The sequence below is a fragment of the Danio rerio genome, chromosome 5 (genome assembly GCF_052040795.2).
Source record: "Danio rerio strain M-AB ecotype USA chromosome 5, GRCz13ab, whole genome shotgun sequence".
Lineage (NCBI taxonomy): Eukaryota > Metazoa > Chordata > Actinopteri > Cypriniformes > Danionidae > Danio > Danio rerio.
The window spans coordinates 281,304-296,925 of record NC_141025.1 but is presented as its reverse complement, the minus strand read 5'-3'; the positions used below and the strand labels follow the sequence as shown (position 1 = coordinate 296,925).

The 15,622-nt window shown below is 38.9% G+C and overlaps 2 long non-coding RNA genes across 2 annotated transcripts in view; one reads left to right on the top strand and one right to left on the bottom strand.

Moving 5' to 3' along the window:
- Positions 1-3,978, bottom strand: part of LOC147843748 (uncharacterized) — a 41,233-nt gene extending 37,255 nt beyond the window's left edge. Inside the window, exons 1-2 of the long non-coding RNA XR_015490929.1 lie at positions 3,864-3,978; positions 705-2,826 (exon numbers count right to left, since the gene is read on the bottom strand). This is a non-coding gene — a long non-coding RNA (uncharacterized LOC147843748). The remainder of the gene's footprint in view (positions 1-704; positions 2,827-3,863) is intronic.
- A 1,641-nt stretch (positions 3,979-5,619) lies between these two features.
- Positions 5,620-14,723, top strand: LOC147843747 (uncharacterized). The gene is made up of 3 exons (XR_015490987.1): positions 5,620-7,280; positions 7,405-7,652; positions 12,601-14,723. It is a non-coding gene; the product is annotated as an uncharacterized LOC147843747 (long non-coding RNA).
- The last annotated feature ends 899 nt before the right edge of the window (positions 14,724-15,622 follow it).

Sequence of the window (15,622 nt, the reverse complement as noted above, 5' to 3'; positions counted from 1 at the left end):
GAGCCCGCGAGTCTGTGCCGGAGACTTTTCTCATGCACACAGAACCGGGCTGCTGAGGTAAAGTCTGATGTGTGGGAAGCGCTGGTGATGAATTGGGTATCACACTGGATGAACCACGATATGCCAGGACCGAATTGAGGCTCGCACGATGTGTGCTACGTCGCCATTCGGTGCCTTATGGTGCGTAGCAGCCTTATGCAAAACAATGTAAAGATCGCTTGACGTGAAGTAAATAAACCAGTAATGTTAGAGATGTGTCGTTGTTGCTAGCGTCAGCGTGTGCAACAGTCACAATAGATTTCTATCGTAATACACCATAACTTAGTGTGAAGAGCATGTTAAATCTTAGAGACTTTGCTAGCAAGCAGTGCTGTGATCACCTGGGCTTTGCACGCTGGCTCTGGACGCTGCTGGATAGAATAGCTGTAACGGAGTTTGGAGAGTATCGGACTGCTTATATCGGAGATTTTTAACGCAGTCTGATATAGTTTATTTGGACTGATATCGGACGAATTTCCAATATCAATATCGGATCGGAACATCCCTAAGAGACATGTTGTCTTGATTATTATGCTTTAGTTAGTGAGGTACACTGTCATTATTCAGCAGCGAGTAGCAGGGATATTTATACTTGTAGATTTAAGAGTGAAACAGGTAGAAAGTCTTTATTGTGCGCTAGCTCTGTGGCTTGGACTGCATTGCACTTTCAATATGTAGTTAATACCAAATAATGTACTAATGTTTTTGGCTGTGAGACGACGTTTGGACGATACTCCTTTTGTATAGCCATGCAGTGTGAGACTCCCTGTCGCTGATCCATCCTACAGTGTAAACACAGCACAGCTGTATTCCCATTCAGCAACTTGTTAACAAGCGTCCTTTTAAAGAAGCGTAACGTATTTAATAAATCAAGAGTGAGATGTAAACAATGTGAAAAAGTGAATGAGTGTTGAAGCCACAAACCTTCCTTTAGCAATTTAACAGAAATCCCATTAAAAACCCAAAGACTTGAAGACAAGGGAACTGGAATACGAATATAAGTCATGATTGCTCCACTCTATTGACAGGAAAACAGATGTGGCATGCTTCTCATCCTTTAATAAACAGCTGTTTTTAACTAGTGTAGCCCATATATAAAAACTACAAGTATTAATTCAACAGTAAACATTAGATTCATATAAAAGCTTATTTTCCAACTGATATAACTGGAACCATCGAACATTACACCACCACACCTATAGAGTGGAGGAACTATGACGTCACTTTGTAGGCTAATCGGCTGCTAGCATAAAACTGGTTCCCTCGTGAAAATCCCTATAGGATTTTCCCATGGGGTTTTCGAAGATTGCGAATAATAAGCTCTGTGATCAAACACTGTTCATTACACTTACACGTTTAGTCCAGCTGGATAATCCTCACACCAAAATACAACTTTGAGCACTTTTGGATCTTAAATACAAACGCAAGAGTTAAAAAGCTAACATTAGGCTATAAACGGACTACAGAGCCCTCGGAGCGCTCGTCAGTGACGTCAGCACCACCCTGCTACAGACGACTTATCAAGCTTATATTTAGAAATAACGTCCATGACAAAGAGTTAATCTCTCTGTATATTATATTATAATCCACGCTATATATTATAAACTAATAAATACGCAAACACACATAGACCTTTGTGCCTTTTGGATCATTTTTACGTGTGAAATACATCTGTTTTGCTTTGCAGTTGTTCTAAAAGTTTTAAAAATGTGTATAGATGTGCCTATATAGTATTATTATGAGACATATTTAAATAAGTGTATCGCTCGCGCACACAGCCCGCTTACCTTAAACAGACGACAGAAACTAGGCGTGAGGAGGAACAAGTCTATCAAATGCCTGCAAGTTCCATCATGATGGACACAGAGCAACATTCAATATTCCTTTTATGTCACGACGTACAGCGAAAAGCAGCCCATACAGTCACATCTGCTGAACGTTTTATGGAGGAGTGTAAAGACTGCAGTTAAATGTGTTCAGATAAAGAAAAAAAGACGGGAAATCACTTGATCACTTTAAAATGACAGTTAATATGTCTGTATATTTACACATTTATTCACACGTTTGCATTACTGAGGGCAGGACAGAAACAGGCTGCACTGGTGAGCAGTATCTTCATAATATCGTTTAATTAAAATAAATGATCAACAAATGAATCTGTCTCGACAGCCTTTACATGTGAAGGAATTATCTACAGACAATCTGAATTCTCAATTAGAAAAATACAACAAACTATAAAATACTCTTCATGAAAATACCTAAATCACAGATAAACCCAAATGCCCAACACAAGTGAGCAGCGCTCCAGACCAGATCAGCTCGATGACGTATAATGTCTCCGACACCGCCTGTAGTCCCGTTTAGCAACTTGTTAGCAGCCGTCTTATTAAAGAAGTATAATCGATTTAAAAGTTGAAGAGTGTGCTGTAACTGATGTGTTTTATGTTGTAGAACAAAACGTGAAAGTATCTTGAGTTAGTGTTTGCCACGGACCTTATTTAAGCAATTTTACTGAAACCCCATTCAAAAAACCCATTGACTTTGGGACGAGGGAACCAGAAGTGCTAAAATGCTAACTCGCTACCGGGTTTTTGCATACAAATTGACGTCATAGTTCCTCCACTCTATTAGTATTCGTCAGTTAGCAGTGGCAGGGTTTTCCAGATAAAATCTACATTTCTGCTTTATCCTGATTATGTTACTTGAGATCGAGCTGAACCACCATTCACTTTCAGCTGGTTGGATTTCCTTTTCCAGTGGACTGTCTGTGGCTTCAGCTAGGTACACCTGGACATACAAGCAGAGATATTTCATCTTTAGTGTTTGTGTGTGTGCTATTATCTTATTCACGGGAAATGAATAACGTGAACTTTAGATGAGCTTCCAGTGCTGATTTGCTCCTCAGGCTTTTCTTTTTGCTTCATTAACAGCCTCATATAGATCACCATGATGTTTGTAAGATCGCCAGCTATCAGACTTTACTGAAAGAGTTTCAAATGGCAATTATCTTCAGTTTTACTGTTTTTGTCCACACAGCTGACATCAGGGCTTCATTAGCATAATCAGCACTCCTATATCAGTAAAGCATATCGGCACAATTTGTATTAATCAGCCAATAATTAATTTACAATATGTTGATATTAGCTGATTATATAGTGATCATACTGTGCATCCTTACTAGTGATGACGATGAAGACTTTGATGCAGGACTGGAACACCACTGTGTATTATTTCAGCCCGGTAATAGTGGCGAGACAATTTATGGAGAAAACTTTAATGCTTAATTCGACCTGTTAGATGTGTGAGGGTGTGTACACGGAAATGTCAACATCTGTTCCTCACACTCGGTCAGAAGGTGATCAGGTTCAGGCGTCAAATCTTCAGGCAGTTTAGGAGACATTAGGAGTGTGTGTGTGGTTCCAGAAATAATAAAGGAATAACAATAAATTAAACAAAGTTCTTGAACAAATGTCTTTGAATGACACATTAGACAGACAATAGAAGAGTAATTTGACTAATGCCCACTATAGACAGAGATCTAGCACCTGTAATAGAACAAATGACAGCCACATGATCTCGTATAATCTATCAACACAACGTGTTCTAAACCACATTAACTATTGCTCATATCTCTGAATACAAATAAATTATAAATGTAGAAACATCACAAAGTTTCAATCAGCATTATTAATACAGGTATGTGCAGTAAACATGGATTTAACAGTAATTATACAGTTCTAGGAAGCAAACTCTCTTAGCTGAAGCATCTTCAAATATTGAGGTGGAACTAAACTGCATATGTTAGAAAGTGTACATGTACTCACTTTAAGCCAACAATAAATAGTAAAATCATCCTACATCCTCAAGAACGCACACACATTAACAAACAGCAGACGGTCTCGTTGCAGCACTGGAACAATCTGTGGACCCAACATGTCTGGGCACGTCCGTAGGCGAGTTCGACATGAAGCACGGCTGCAGCCGATGATGAACGAGATTAGCCGAGCGCAGCGGGGGCGGAGTTGCAAACGGAGCCGTCAAGCAGCACACTTCAGGGCTTCATGATGACCGATCATCACATGGCGAGGTCATTCATTTATTTATTCAGTGGAAATAACAACAAAAGACATAAAACTAAAATAAAACAGAAAACAATCTCTACAAAATACAATTCATTTTGAAAAATAAGAGAATCATGAATTAAATTCAAGTACCCTGTATAACAAACGCATGAGAAATAAGGGGAAAACGAGAAAGAAATATCCGCGAATAGGATTATCATGAAAGCATTTTTAAAAAAGCACTTTAATCCAAATAGATTAAACACAAGGAGCAAAATAAACGAGCTACACTTCCAGTAGAAGTTTCCCAGAAGGAGCAGGTACAGCAATGACGCTAACATTTCTGCATAAACGGCCTGACAGGAAATAACATATTTAATATTCACATATTTTTATATTTAATCAAATATTTTTAACTTAATTTGTTAATAAACTGTTGTAAAAAAAAAATGAGTGAAAAGAAGAGAAGAACCCAGTCCAGGAGACTCGAAACAAGCAGAATTCCTTTATTGAGGCGTGTTGGTTAATCTGCAGTCATACAGCGTCTTTAAGATGTCCATGTGTCTGCAAGAGCCTACTAGATCTCCGCAGTGTGCAAGTTCTATCACGAGTCTCTCACACGTCTCACACAAGTCTGATTTAAGACAAAGATTTCATGTCTATATTGTGTTCTTAGGAGGAGGGGATACAGCTAAACAAAGCATGCAAATTCAGTATTGGAGTCAGCATGGCATAGGTGTTAAAAAACGGCCCAGCTACTGACCACACAAGTTAATCAACATAGGGTTTCTGTAGCATAAAAGCAACACCCGAAGACAAAGACAGAGTCGTTTAAAGCATTTGCATCACTGGCTTAGCCTGTGGTCAGAGAGATAAAGGTTAAATGTACCTCCTAGCTGGGATGTTAATGAAATTATATAATTAAAAACCAAAGAATATAACTTTTCAGTTATGCGTAGATTATTGTTAAGTTGAAATTAGATGATAGAAATTTATATTTCCACAAAACCTTTAGGGTGTCAGGATCAATGACAATATTTAGATTATTCACTAAAATACATCATTTAAGTTGTAGAGCTGAATGCAGCAGTCTGTATAACAGATTCCAGATCAGCCTGTGCAAACAATCTAGACTTTATAAACACATTATTGAACAAAAGATGAAACTGCAGTAAAATATGTGCGGTCGTTTAATAAGCATGATGCATTTAAGATAGAGAGGGGAGGAACAGTTAGTTGATTGTTTGCAAATTTTACCAAGGACCAAACAAATTTACATTTTAGAAAAAAAACTAACAAGACGCAAAACACTTTCACAAGTCCCGAAACTAATTTACAATCACAGATTCCTTACGGAAAGGGCATGTACCACACCGAGAGTGCCTTTGTAGACGCAGGTTACCACGAGTCTACAACTGTAAAAATCATGGTTTGAACAACTGCGATAAAACATTAGAGCTGTCCTGAGAAAATATCAGTGTAGAAACATGTGAACTGTGGCTGCTCGATATTGGGAAAAATCATAATCACGATTATTCAAAATGATTACTGTTAGTCAAAATTATTAGCGCTCCTGAGATTTTTTTAAAAATTAATATTTCTCAAATGATGTTTAACAGAGCAAGGAATTTTAACAGTGTTTCCTCTAATATTTTTGCTTCTGGAGAAAGGCTTTTTAATTTTTATTTTGGCTAAAATAAAAGCAGGTTTAAATATTTTGAAACCCATTTTAAAGTCAATATTATTAGCCCCCTTAAGCAATATATTTTCTGATTGTCTGAAGAAGAAACTACTGTTATACAATGACCTGCCTAATTACACTAAATAAGCCTTTGAATCACACTTTAATCTGAATGCTTATATTTAGAAAAATATCTAGTCAAATATTATGTGCTGTCATCATAGCAAAGATAAAGTAAATCAGTTATTAGAAATGAGTAATTAAAGCTATTATGTTCAGAAATCTTCTTTCCACTCAACAGAAATTGGGGAGGGAAGGGTTGCTAATATTCAGGAGGGCTAATAATTCTGACTTCAACTGTATATATGTAATGTTATTTTCCACCCTGCAAAGGAAGAGAAATAAATACAATAGAATAAAAATATTAAACAAGCTGTGCTTTAAGCATCTTCACTGTAACAAAACACTTTAGCTACAGCAGTCCTTCAGTCAGGAGCAGAGGCATGATGTTCTCCATTTGTTGTTTGATTAATAATGATAGAAACAGGCGGCAGAAGGATTATCGCGCGCTGTCTCTTTAATGGTTTCTCTTTCGTGTGGCTTTTGATCCTCAACTTGTTTGTTTATTACACAAATGAGGGTTAATATGAATAATCACTAAACACCGCGTTGACACCTATTTGACCATTAAAGCGCTCACGTTAAGATGACTGTAGATGTGTGTGCACTCCTCGTCTCAGTGTGCGAGTGAGACCGAATGCTGACTGCTTAACATCACTGCTGAGGAACTGCACTATTCATTGTCTTCAATAAAGTCTTCTCTCCATAAAAACTTTGGTCAGCTTACTGATTTTATGTATTAGAGTCATCTGATACATTGGCGAGCCACCCAACAATGGTTAAGCCAAATACAGCAAAATCTAACACTTTCTAATGTGAAAATGTGAAAATTCTAGTGCACTTCTTATCAAATTCATTTATCAATAGAAGATTAAGTGTCGTGTGCTGTGGCTTTGCTCCACTTCATTATCCAGTGTGTCCATGTGTCTGAAATATCCTGAAGCAGCAGTACTGTTTTGTACTGTCGCATGAGATTCCTGCTTTTTTAAAGATAGATATAACATATATATCTTATGTTATGCTTTGGATAAAAGCATCTGCTAAATGACTAAATGTTAATGCACATCAGTAACTCGCCAGTAACTTGTTTAATGCATGTTCCTGTGAGAAAACATCGTAAATAAAGGAAAATCCGGCGACTGCAATAATCAGATCTCTGGGAACACCTGTGGTCGGAACCAGAGTTCACAGGTCTGTGTTCTCTGAACTCCTCTGAAGCGCTGGACTTCTTCATTGTGATTGCTTCCCGCTGAACCATAAAGTTGACTTGATTTCAGCTCTCCTCGACGCCCACACCGGCGAAGACACACAGCGCGGCTCGCCCCTGGCTCTCATTGAAAATGAATGACTGCATTAACTTTGGCGCTTTCAATCTGAACGTACGGTAATACTTTCTCCAGAATAAACACTTTTAGACTGTAGGAAATACTGTGAAAATGCTCTTGGTCTATTAATCATGACTTTTGACTTATCATGCATGTGCGTGTGTTTTGTTTACTACAGCCCTTTCACTTCTCATATGAAACCACACAAAGATGAGGCATAATGACAAAGCCGTCTGATGACCCTTCTCTCACCGGCTGCATCTGTCGTGTGATCTCGGAGCGCTGTCGCCATACTTTGATGTCACAGTTACGTGGTGTCGGCGCAGTGTCAATCCGGACAACATTTCTAACCGGCATGCAACACTTTAAGACAGATCGATTGACCTGCGCAGCGCTGCATGAAGTCGAAAGCACCTATTGACTCTGGTAGGTCGTTTTTTTTAAAGACTCGTTAATTTTATTTCATTCACTTGAGAATTATGAGTCCACTCAGGGAATCATTCGTTTATCCGTGTGCGCACATCTGTGCAGTTGGTTTCATTCACTTTTTATTCAAGTCTTGTTTGCGAGTTTGCAGAAAAAACAAACATCTTAATGCTGATTAATCTTATATATTACCTGGCGCCGCATCGCACACGGACGAGGCTTTATACTCGACACGTTCACTATTGAGATATATTTTTTAAATGACAGTGGGCGGTCAAAAGAAAGACCGTAAAATCAGACAAATAAAAAGAGAATAATTATCACTGAAGATGTTTTTGGGGGCCTCTTTATTTTTGTTTTAACAAACTTATCTCTCAGGTTTTTTCAAACGTTTACAAAAACTTTCCTCCTTTCCCACTGCTGTTCCATATGTTCTATATCCAGCCAAGAATTATTGGTCATCTGGTTCTCCCTATGATCACGCATGGACAGATCACAAAAGATATCGGTGCAGGCGTACCTGTTACAGACAAAATCTCTTCAAACTGTTTCATATTCAACTCAAATGCGGAGCTGCGCGAACTGTTCACCCGAGTCTCAAAACATTCTGTGAGCTCCACCATGTCGTTATTTCACTGACAAATGTTGTGAGCGCAGTATTACAAGTCAAGAGCACATTCATAATAAAAGCAAGCGAATCTCTGCTCCTGCACCGATTTCCTCTGTGACTAAACTGCAAATGTTCTACTCTCAGATATGCACTGCTCCCGCACACATTTTCCTGTCTGTTCTCAGTACACTGACCCTCTTCCCTTCGTGCGTTTTGATATTATTTATATTGGTACACTATTTATTACCAGTAACCAAAATACTAAAATTACAATTTTAAATTAAACATTTAAATATAACTAATGCAAGCAGAAATGTAATAGAACAATTGGGGATATAAATTTGGGGAAAACGGTCAATGCTATTTTATCATGGCAACTAAAATAAAGTGAACTAGTGTCTGCTGTAGTGTTTTGAACAGTACTATAGTAAAGTACTTCAATTAATCAGTTGTGGTAATACTTTAGTTGCTATGGTAACACAAGTGCAATATAAACAAATGACCCAGTGCTGTAGTTTGTTTTTTTACAATATAGGGTATATTATTCTACAATTCACCACACTTTACTGCAGTAAAACTACACTGTATTTCATTTTATCAGTTCACTATTCTCAATACTACAGTATGCTGAAGCATCTCTGCAGAGCATAAGCACGAAAAGCGGAGGAAACACAAGACACAAAAATTGTGAGTCCGCATCGACGGAGCGAGAGCAGACCATTTACACGAGAGCTGCCAGTGTTTTGAGTGCACACGAGACATTTTGTCCACAAACAGGAAACCGGCATGTGAGCAAAGAGATTCGCTCTCTAGTATTACATGATTGCGCAAATGACTTGTAATACTGCGCTCCAACATTTGTCAGTGAAATATTGCTGTACTCCACCAGCTGAAATCATGTGGTGCGCACCCACAGCCAACCTCCGCAAACACAGCGATGACGTCACATTTGCTGCGCGCACTAAGATTGGCTGTTGCATGTTGCGCTGGACAAGTCTGAACATGTTCTGCCCTCGCATTAACTTCTGAACCTAATCAGAGAACATAATATTACATTAATAATAATTCATTTTATTTGTAAATGGTGCTTTTCTAGACACCCAAGGTCGCCTTACAATAAGTATCAACAGCCAAGCTAAAACAAATGAAAACAAATAATAAAACATTACTAAACAATCATTGACCAAACAGGTAAAACACAATAGCGAATATAAAAATACATGATTAAAATCAAAAGTTGTTTAAGGAAAGCCTGCTTAAAAAGATGGGTCATTTAGACGAGATTTAAAAGTGTGAAGACTATCACTGCTCTTTAGATGTAGAGGAAGCGAGTTCCAGTCGAGGAGACATAGAGCTGAAGGATCTGTCTCCCATTGTGCTCAATCGAGTGCGAGGTGGTACCAGGGAGAAGGAGTTGGCTGATCTAAGGCCCCGTTTACACTAGTGCGTTTTAGTTTGAAAACGCATAAGTTTTGCTACGGTTACGCCATCCGTCCACACTACGCCGGAGTTCTCGAGCGCCGAAAACGGAGCGTTTCGAAAACGCTGGAGAGGCCGTTTTCATTCTAATACGCTGCTGCTCCGTCTCAGTGTGGATGGGGAAAGACGGAGACATCTGAAAACGGAGGCGGGGCTGCAAACGTTCGCCTCTCTGATTGGGGCTTTTCCTGAATATTAAGTAGCCCACACACAGTTCAGTCTCGCATCCTCTTCTTGTAAGTTCAGACTTCGCAAGTTTTGATCAAGGCTGCAGTCTCCCCCTTCTCAGTTTGATATGGAAAACATACCGAGGACACGGGTAAATCTTCAAAGGGAACAGTGTACTTTATATTCATTCACATCACCTTGGCTACGTTGTTTCACTTTCTCAACAATAAAATGTAAACATGATTTAAGGAACTGCCTATTTTCATTTTAATATTAAAACTTAACAGACAGCAGAAATGTTGAGGCGTCGTGCTGCATGAGCGTCATCTTCACTGTGTGCATATTTATAACAAAACGGAGCCGATAACAGATGCCTCCTTTCAATTTCAGTGAAAATACGAAACGCACCCTCTCTTTTGCTGAATAACAGTTTTAATAATCGACAATTATAAAAGTATAACATACAATAAGTTTATGCATTGTAGGAAATAAAGGCAAGCGATCAGTCAATGTACCTGGATTAATCATTAACTTATCTTTGCGCTTAACCAAAACATGTTACCTGTGAACAAGTAACTTAATAGATTCCAATGACCAAAGTCAGGGAATTGGCCTATGTCGTTAGATAAAGACAACAACATGAATGAAATATCACGTTTAGCAAATATAGTGAGATTAGATCCAGCGGGAGATGCGTGATGAGCAGTCCGACAAGCAGAGCTCTCATCTGGGTTAAAAAGCTGGAGCGCTTGCCCGAGAGTGTGTGTGTGGTCACGTGATGTGCGTTTTCAGCGTTTTGGTGTGGACGGAGAGCAGTTCAGAAACGCTGGGTAAAACGCGAGTGTGGACGCGGATCGTTTTCATTCTACAACGCCGTTTTAAAACTAAAACGCACTAGTGTAAACGGGGCCTAAGAGTGCAAGAAGGAGTGGAGATATGGAGAACTCCAGTGAGATATTAAGGAGCAAGATTTTGAAATGCCTTGAAAGTGAGAAGTACTATTTTAAATCAATACAAAACTTTACTGGAAGCCAGTGCAGCTGATAGAGGAGTGGTGTGATGTGCTCGTGAGATGGGGTCCTAGAGATGACACGAGCCACATGCTTCTGAACCAGTTGAAGTTTACGGAGAAGTTTAGAAGGAAGCCCAGACAGAAGTGCATTACAGTAGTCAAGACGAGAAGTAACTAATGCGTGGATGAGAACTGCTGTTATTAGTTGTGAGAGAAGGGCGGAGACGAATGATATTCTGCTGCTCCTGAACTTTTGATCATTCACCTGAGTGGAAACAGCTCGTTGTTGCAGGGTCGCAACCTTATAGATCTCCATCAGGAGATTAAGACAAACACGGCAGAGATTTGCAAAATGTTTCCACACACTAGGGTCTTGTTCTCTGACATTCTGCCCTGCAGGAACTGGAGGGTTCAGACCAGAAACAGCATCAAAAGGAGGAAATGGCTCAATGGGGCCATGTCAGGCAGGCACATTAACTGCATTTACCACTGCAACATACAGTAGGTCTGGCCAACCTGGATGAAGATCTCAACTCAGAGGGAAATGCACTTTTCCTTGTAAACATCCAAGGAGCTCTGCAGACGGAGCTCCAGCAGAGAAGCCCCCAAAAGCCCTTTTAAGACAGCAGCTCTTTCACTTGGTTGTAGTAGGCTATGCAAGTGTGAATGAGTGGATCTTACAAACCATTAACTTTAGTGGACCTTACAAACCATTCACCGGTTACTTGACTTTTTTGTATGTTACTGCACTGTTATTGTTTGTACTGCACTACTTAATAAACTGCACTGTCTCACTCACTTTTTGAAGTTATTGAATAATATCGCTATAGAAAACTATAATTATAGAACATGTACATGACTTTGACAAAAACAAAATAGATCAACAGTTTAGTGTTTTACTTCTTTACTCTCTTTATATTCTTTCCTCCCGTAAATCTCGTTGCAAATAAAATGACTTAAGTTAATTCAGATTTAGAGGTGCTGTAAGTTTTTGACTCTATAAGAACAGCATCATGTGTGTGCAGATATTCAGGAATCATGCTGAGTGAACATTCCTGTTTATCTGAAACACAATGCTGAAGTCAGATATTCTGCTGTGCACATGTGCGTTACGTGCCGGAGCGGCTGTCTTTGTTTTGGTCATTTAACTTGCCCAGTGCCACTTTAGCCAATTATAATTCAGCATCAGAGGTTGCCAGATGGTGGAAAACAGCTGATTTCATTCATTCAGTCCGGAAGACTCTTAAAGCATGCACTCATGGCCAAAATTGCAGCCTCCAGAGGACATTAGCAGACTCTGAAATGAGACGTAGATTCAGAGTTCCACATGAGGTCATTAATTAGCAAATGAATATTACGAGCGTAAACATTAGGAGAGCGGGTCACATTGTAACTGCGTGTCCTAACAAAACGATACATTGTGACAATGTCATAAATAAAACGTGTTCAGCAATCGCAGTACATACTTTTATCATCGATGACGTCTGTTCCTTGAAGAGGGCAATGCTTAGCGTCATAGAAAAGAAAAGGAAGTGCTAGAAGTAAAGAGAGAGAGAAGGAAGTGACACAGGGCCTCTGGCAGTCATGGAAGTCTCACGCTGCAGTTGGTTGTTTTAACAAAGTTTCGGTTTCTTCAAAGACGTTCGTTGGAGTTTTAACTCATGCTTTTCTTTACCCAGCGTTGTTTAAACCCAGTCGAGATGTCAAGAAGCGGATGAATGTGTGAGCAATGTAAATCTTCAACGAAAGTGAGAACCGCAAAGCCTCTACTGCCAGCACTGCAAAGCTTCAGTCTGCAACCGCAAAGCCCCAACCTTCAACAGGGATTCATGAGTAAACCAGCTAAACACTGTGACTGTTGATTCTGACTTGCACCTTCAGATTTTATCCTCCTACAGGGACTTTTGAACGGCTGCATTGAATTTTTTTTTATGTTGATGACAAGAATCAGAGTACTTTTGTTGCTGGAGGACTGAGTTTGTTTCTAATTGATCCCTTTCTGAAAAGTTATGAGTGTGTATTTGTCTGGTGTTTGCAATGTTGTGTTTCTTTGTTTGATTCCTGGTTTAATTTTCAAATATGATTGATGCTGATGAAAGAGTACTGTAAATGTTTTTTCTCCTCAATGATCACAGCGTGTGGGTCTGTGTATGAACAGGAGATTGTTTGACTTATGCCGAGTTCAAACTGCGTGATTTTAGCCCCTCAACAGGTTTAAAGAAATCGCCGACAATTGCCCGAAATCACAGGCAAATCGCTGCTATCAAAGACGCGATCTGAGAGAATTGCCGATGCCTGCTGAATATTTGGCGTGCTAAATATCTGGAGCTGTCTGCGATTCAAATCATGCCGTGTGAATTGAGTTATGACTGACAATAACATCGGCGATCGCCTACAGCCAATGAGAGAGCAGCTTTCACTTGTGTGTGTGTGTGTGAGTATACCTGCTGCAGGCCAGCGGGAGGCTGGGGGAGAAGGTAAAGCGCTCTTTTTCAGTTTATTTGGACCCACGAAATGGAGGAAAAACTAGTGGAGGTTTGACAGGACTCAAGAGAAACCGTGTCTGTTTGACGTTTTATACAGAAAGAAATTAGTTTATTATCAACGTTGGGAGAATTTGCTAATTCCCTTTAAACCCAGGTGAGCAAACATGTACATGTTCTACCCCATTAAAGGCTTCTTCCTCATTATTTAGTTAATAACAAAAGATATACGACGTGTTTTTGGCTGTGAGATGTAGTTTGGACGAAGTTGTCGGTGATTCTTCCTATAGTAAAGTCATGCAGTGTGAAAGTCCCTGTCGCTGATCCTTATTGCTGTGTAAACTAAGCAGCGACGAAACGCAAGCTCAGATAGTCATGCAGTGTGAACACATCTGTGACACGACTACTGTGACAATCATGCAGTCTGAACTGGACATTATTTGACAGTGAGATACTGTCTGGCACCCCAGCATTATAAAGTGAGTAAAGGAAACGGTAAAACATGACGAGATACGCAGTGATGAGCAATTTGGCCGTTTGCACAAGTCAAAACACGACATTTAAATCCAGCCATTCAGAAGCACAGATTATGCTCTTATGAAATGGTAAGTTTATCATCTAATACATATTAAACCTCTTGAACATTATTAAAAGTGAGTCTCAGTTCTGAAGTTCAGTTTCAGATGGTTTATTTGATTCTCCAGATCTGAGCTGAACTATCTGCTGCTGCTGCTGTCAGTAGTGTGCTGATAAATGTCATGTCAAACTCACATTATTAGCATTTAACACTGAATAAAGCACCTGAGCTGATCACTTTATCCTGCTGTTCACCTGTGAGAAATAGAAGCTGTTTCCAATATTACAATTCGAGGTGTTGTATAGAACAAAAACTTCTTTAATTCTGGGAAATATCTCTATGCGTGCCGTTGCATTTACTTATAACATGTCTTAAATTAGGCTTGCTGTTGTCAATCTGGCAACCTGCACTTGCATTTGTTTTGATCCAGGAATGCAATACCTAGTTCAACTACTGTGTGTTTAACTTACATACTGCACATTTAAGGTAAGCGTCTGCCAAAAATGCTGAATCAAAGTTTTTTTAAAATGCTGACTCAATCTCTGAGTTGCTTTGTCACATTGCAGGAAAGCATGCTGTTCAAAACTGAGGTCTGAAGGATGACACCATGGCTGGAGTACTCGCACTCTGCAGAATATGTGGAATTTTATACAGAAATGTTTCTTTCTAAATTCAAGAGTGCCCTAGCTTCATACTTTGGAGTATCTGAATAAAACTGGTCTTATTAACAAGAAAACCCTCTAAATTTAAGCTGTTGTCTGAAATAGATGTTGTAGGTCCACACGGTGTCTGTGCATGCAGCAAATCTGTAGATTTATGGCCCACCATTAAGTCTATTTATTTACTTGTGTAAATTTATATTTATTCATTTTTTAATTCATTTCACAAATTGTATTGTAATATAACAGTAATATCAAAACGTTCATTTGATATGTTTACAACAGTTTGTAAAATAATATTTTCTGCCTATATATTATAGGAGACTGGCTCTCTTTACTAAATTAGTGGATCTAATTTACATATTACAATAAACAATTTGCAATGTAAACAATTAATATATATATTTTTTAGCTATGATAATCCTAAAATTATTCTGCATAAATCCAGATTTTATAAAAAATTCTTGGCGGAAATGGTTAAAAATGCGTTACTGTCCCCCTGCCTGGACAAACACACCTCGTCTGCATTTATGTCAAGTAAAAGGCCATACATTGACTGTGTGGCGATAATAAATAATCACTGATATAGCTGCCCGTCGCTCCCAAAAACATTAGAAGTTTATTAAAAGCATGGCAATAATAGTGCTGGTTAAGCTTAACAATCTCTTATTATCCAATTTGTCATGGCAGTTTTCATTTAAAGGCATTGTTTGTTGTTTGTTTCATGTCTGATTTAGCGCTCCACATCTCCTCTCTTTTCTCCATTTTGAACATGTGTTAGTAGTAATTGAGCAACGGATCAATCAAATGGTCAACGGAGGGGGAGGGGTGGTATAATTTAATACAATACATTAAAACCAGAAATATTTTTATAATATTAAACTTTTAATAAAAATAATTTAAAAAATAGTTTTGCCACATGAGTTTTAGGCTGCTGCGTTATTTATGTCCAAGCAGAGCCTACAACTGCAGCCACACAAAT